General features: G+C 46.5%; 1 pseudogene; it reads left to right on the forward strand.

Annotated features, from left to right (window-relative positions):
• Nucleotides 1–263: 263 nt before the first annotated feature.
• LOC135887470 (olfactory receptor 4D1-like) lies at nucleotides 264–973 on the forward strand (annotated as a pseudogene).
• The last annotated feature ends 5,027 nt before the right edge of the window (nucleotides 974–6,000 follow it).

Consider the following 6,000-nt stretch of genomic DNA (forward strand, 5'->3'; position numbering starts at 1 on the left):
CTGCATGTAGATGAATGCAGACTGTGACTAACAAGTGCCTCTTTTGGTGAGCAGACCACTCCTCTTCTCTCACAAGCACCCCACTGGTGGAGTTCCAAGGGTCAGCTGAAGCAGGGTTTCCTGTGGCAGAACTGAGAACACAGTGCTGAATTTAGAAAACTAAAGAAATGTCCAAATCCAATGTCTTTGTGAAGATGGAGTTAACACTGATTTAATATCAGTACATTTCTGTTTTTTTTCTTGGTAGATTTTAAGAACACAAAATGGAAGAGCAGAACCTCACCACCCCAGTGACAGAATTTGTCCTCTTGGGTCTCAACCAGAATCCTGAGTTGCAGCACTTCCTCTTTGTGGTTTTCCTCATAGTTTACGTGAACACCTGGCTGGGAAACTTCATCATCATCACCACCGTGATCACCAACCACAGGCTCCATACCCCCATGTACATCCTGAACTTGGCTTTCCTGGATGTCACTGAATCATCAGGAAATGCTCCAAATATGCAGGTCTCCTTTCCCAGTGTAAAAGCATCTTGTTCAGTGAGTGCATCCTCCAGATGTTCTTCTACCACTTAATTTGTTTTGTGGGAATGGCGATCGCTTGGTATGTGGCCATCTACAAACCACTGCGGTACTTGAGTATCATGAACCAGGATGTGTGCATGGGGCTAGTTTCGCTGGCATGGCTGGGTGGATTGGCTCACTCTACTGTTCAGCTTGGACTGCTCCTCCAGCTACCGTTCTGTGGTCCAAATGTCCTGGACAATTTCTACTGTGATGTCCCACAGGTCATCAAACTGGCCTGCACTGACACCCACATGGTAGAACTGCAGATGGTCTTCAATGGTGGAGTGCTGCTCATAATAGTATTAATTGTTCTGCTTATTTCCTACACCATCATCTTAGTGAAGATCAGGACACACATCACAGGAGGACACACACACATTCACACATGCAAGGCTCTGTCCAAATGAGGAGCCCAGATTTCCATGGTATGTTTACACTTCATACCCAGCATCTTCATCTATGCTGAGTGATTTTTAAGTGTCTAAAAGCCAAAGTCCATTGTGAATCTAGCCCTAAGATCCGTAACTCTTTAAAATCAGCTTCCGTCACACAGATCGACGTGTAGCAAAACCTAATGTGTCTCTTTGTTCCCTTCTATTGGCTGTACCTCAGATAGCTATTTATGGGGCTGCTCCAGGCCTTTAAGCTAAGGCCTCTGTTCCATTAGTGCAACTACCTTTTAGATGACGAGTTCAATGCTCACAGACATCCTGCTAGAACTTCTGCAACTTAAGCACTCCACAAGTCTAGGGAATCTCTGAGGTGGTCTCAATGAGGCCATGGGGGGCATCTGCATTGCCTTTCCTCCAAGCTCTCTGCATAAGTGCTGATACCACACCTGTCACTATTGTACCTGAGCACCTCACGATCCTTAAAGCATTTAATCTCACCACACTCCTGCAAAGTAGGGAAACTATGTTACCCTATTTCAGAGACACGGAACCGAATCAGGGAGGCTGGGCTATTCAAAGGATCCGGGGGGGCTCAGACTTCAAACTCCCAGTGAAGTTCTATGGGAATTGGGCACCTATCTTCCTCTCTCTTGAAAATCCCAGAATGCGGGGTGTGGGGGATGAGTTACCCATGGTCACAGAGGACGTCCACAGGAGGGCAGAAATGAAATCCATCTCCCCTCAACTTTTTCTTCTGTCAAAAGAAATGTCATTGTCAAAAAAGAGGTTTTGCTGGAATCAAAACGTTTGATGGGAAAATGTTTTTTTTGATGAAAATTTGGGATGTTGCATGAGAAAATTTCAAACTAAAATGAAACTTTTTCTTTGTTTTGGGTGTTTGCAGTGTTGTAGCTATGTTGGTCCCAGGATATGAGAGAGACAAGGTGGGTGAGGTAATATCTTTTATTGGACCAACTTCTGTTGATGAAAGAAAGAAACTCTATGGGGCTCAAAAGCTTGTCTCTTTTACCAACAGAAAGTGGTCCAATAACAGATATTACTCACCCACCTTGTCTGGCTCATTTCATTTGGATTTATGTCTTAAACTTCATAGTCAGGAGTTCACATTTGTTACTGGCTTGGTGAAATCTAATAATAGAGCATACCACCAGTGTGGGGTGTCCGCTATGTTTTTGACTGAGGCAGGCACTTATGGTTAAGAGCCAGGGTGACACCTCCATATAAGTGAAAAAAACCCAATCAGTCTCCCTGAGGGTAAATGGGCCAGTTCCCTAGCTGGCAGAAGTGGTTGCCTCTTACTACATGGCTTCTATCAGTTGGGGCTTTGGCACCAAGTATCACTAGTCAAAATTATTCTAAGAATAATTTCAACTAATGAGGATATAATATACAATTATAAATAGAGGTTGCAAAGATTTTTTTCTAAACTGGCTTTTTTATTGATAATAGATAAATAACATCTTCTAAAAAATCCCTTAGCACAGTTTCCAGATCTTACATTTCAAGAAAAATAAAAGAACAAGAAACTTTCCTAAATAGATTTAGTATTTTTTTCAGACTTACTCCTTTTTTCTCCCTAAGAAAAAAAATAGATGAAAAGAAAAAAACGTTTATGAAATTTTACTACAAGAGAAAAAAAAGTTCCTTTCAAAAATTTGAAAATAGAAATATTTTTGTAAATATTCAAAAATATTGTGATTCTTTTTTCTTTCCCAATGAGTTCTATATTTCCAAAATTTAAGTACTAATGAGGCTCTTCTACACTGACAAATATTTCGATAAAAATGGGTACGTCTTCCTGAACAGATCTATACTCCCTGTGTATCAGAATTGGATTTTCACATCCAAAAATAAACTACAACTGTCTATAGTCCTGTAAGATCTCCTGAACCAACACTACTTTGACAGAAGAGTGAAAAGCTAGTTCTGACAGTAATATTTTTAAAAAAAGATAATATTCTCAATGAAGTTCAGATCAGTTACACCTATATATAATGAATGAAGTCAACAGGAATATAAAAATAAAAGGAATGGTATTCAACAGAGGTGAGTGGGGACAGAGAGTGAAGGGGAGGGGCTGCACTGGGGTCAGCGAGGGCAGGATATGAAGGGTACATGACTGCACAGGGGTCACTGAAGGAAGAGTCTGAAAGGCACGTGGTTGTAAAGGGGTCACTGAGGGCAGAGGTTGAAAGGTCAGAGGATGCCCAGTGTTTAAGATGGGCAGAGAGCTATAAAGTTGCCTCACTCTCTTTCCCTTGTCCAATGACTATCCAGTGTCACCATGAAAGACTGTGAATTGCCATTATGAATTGCAATGTATAGTCTTCGGCGTGGGTGATACTGAGTATTGCTCTACTGCATGTCGGCCAGGGGGCTACCTGAGATGTTGGAGACTCAAGCTCAAGGTCCTTCTCCATTGACTGTTTAATTATTTATTTAAAAGTTGAACATCTTCAAGAGGATAGACTGAGAAGAACTCAACCCAGACTAACCCATAGTCCAATGTCAGGGATGTTTTCCTGTAACGGGGGAGACCAACATTCAATTTCTTTATCCTCATCAGATGGCAGCTGCGGGGAATGAATCCAGGTTTCTTAAGCATCTTTGGTGAATGCCCTGACCACTGGGTAAGGCTCATGAGGGAGCACCCTACCACTACCATCATGGAGTTCGCCTTCTGTGGCTTTGGGAATCTTTACTTGGCTTTTTGCAAACTGCCTGAAAGTCTAAACACAATTTTTCAGGATGATACAGAATGAAACACTTTGCCTTGACATTACCAATGTATTGGCTCATTTCGAGGTCAAAACTTCTTTGACTTTTCAATCACCAAAAATTGTTTTTAAAAATGTTATTTTCAATTTGACCTGAAACTAAACATTAGTTTCAATTTTTTTTAAATAGCCAGTGAACCAAAAAAGTCCATTATTCACCCAACTCTACCCATAATGACTTGGCCAGTCAGAACCCAACAGATTAGATCTCTATTCTATTCTATTCTATTCTAAGCACTAAAAAAGATCCCATCCCTGTTGTTGCTGAAGTGCCTGATAAAATGAGAAAGAAGGATGTTCTAAATGAGATGTTTATACCTCGTTGACACATTATGTCCCCAGGTGCCTGCTGAGTGTCAGTGTTGAACTTTCAGGTCTCTGATTGTATATTGGCTGCTGACTCCTAAAGCAAACGAACGTTGATCTTTTAATCATATCTCACCGAAAAGTTATAAGTCCTTGAGTAGAGTTCTTGGACAATATATGTCAAAGGGGCGCATGAGGGATCCACAAATACAATTCTCCCCTGCTTTAATCATTGTGTTTGCTCCCCACCTAGAATTGACATGGAACCAAGAAGCCCTGAATATTTTTCTCCTGCTCTAACTCCTGGCTTAGCTCTTCCATCTCAGTGCCAGAACCAAAATCCAGCGGTCATGGGATTTCATCTGCTTTGGAGATGAGTCAAATGTCCAGTTCTTCCTCTCTGTCTCAAATAGCCTCCTTGTGCCATCTCAGCACAGGAAGGAATTTTCAAAGCCTCTAATATTTGCATGGCTAGAATAAACACATAAAGAGACTGAAGCACTCTATGAAGTTTTTAATGACTCCTCTTGTGAAAGAATCCCCAAATCTCCAATGCAGCAACTATCTTGATCAGGGGTGGGCAAACAAGGCCCCCCCACACCTCCCGTTTTTATCTGGTCGGCGAAGGGGGGTGGGGGTCTGGCCGCGCTCCGCCAGGGGAGCTGGGCTGGGGGTCTGGCCGCGCTCCGCCCTGCTCTCCGGCCGGGGGTGCGGAGCCGACGGTCTGGCCACGCATCTCCCGGCTCTCCGGCCGGGGGAGCGCGGCTGGGGTTTTGGATGCGTTCCGCCCGGGACTCCGGATGGGAGAGCGGGTCCGGGGGTCTGGCGCACTCCGGCCGGCGCTGCAACCGGAGTAGCGGGTCCCGGCGCTTCGGCCGCGGAAGCAGGTCTGTGCGTTTCGCTGCCCTCCGCCTGGGGCTCTGGCGGGGGAGCAGGGCCGGGGTCTGGCCGCGCTCCAACCGTCGCTGCAACCGAGGGAGTGGGGTCTGGTGCTCCAGCCGGGAGAGCTAGGACTGGGGCTTGCGGCACTCTGCCCGGCACTCTGGCCGGGAGAGCGGGGCCGCGGGGCTGGCCTCGCTCTGCCCGGCGCTCCGGCCTGGAGAGCGGGTCCAGAGGTCTCGCGGTGCTCTGGGGGGTGCTGCAACTGGAGGCGGGAGCGGGGTCCGGCGCGCCGACCAGGATAGCGGGGCCGGGGGTTTCGCTGCGCTCCGTCCGGTGCTCTGGCCGGGAGAGCGGGTCCGGGGGTTTCTCTGCGCTCTGCCCGGGGCTCGGGCCGGGAGAACGGGTCCGGGGGTCTGCTCGTGCTCCGGCCAGCGCTGCAACCGGGGGAGCGGGGTCTGGCACTCTGGACGGGAGAGCGGGGCCGGCGTTTTGGCACATTAGCCAGGTGGAAGCAGATTGATCAAAGGGGCCACTCTGGTATCGCCTTGGGCTCAGGGGTATGCTCCGTAACCCCAAACCTTACCTCCCTTTTCACGGATTCACACACAAAAAAGTGAAACAGCACGCCTCAAACATCCAATAGGTCAATTTGGCACATTAGCCAGGAGGAAGCAGATGGTGAGTGTTTTTGACCACAAACCCCATCCCTCCTGATTCGCAACCATATCCCTGGACCAGTGACAGGTGCATGAGCAGCCAAGTCATTGGAAATAAACAAGGAAATAAACAGTGAAAAAAATCAAAGGGGCCACTCTGGTATAACCTTGGGCTCAGGGGCATGCTAGCCAGGAGGAAGCAGATCGATCAAAGGGGCCACACGGGTATCACCTTAGGCTCAGGGGTATGCTCCGTACCCCCAAACCTTACCTCCCTTTTCACAGATTCACACACAAAAAAGTGAAACAGCGTGCCTCAATCATCCAATAGGTCAATTTGGCACAGTAGCCAGGAGGAAGCAGATCGTGAGTGTTTTCGACCACAAACCCCATCCCTCCT

Source organism: Emys orbicularis, chromosome 13 (genome assembly GCF_028017835.1).
Source record: "Emys orbicularis isolate rEmyOrb1 chromosome 13, rEmyOrb1.hap1, whole genome shotgun sequence".
Lineage (NCBI taxonomy): Eukaryota > Metazoa > Chordata > Testudines > Emydidae > Emys > Emys orbicularis.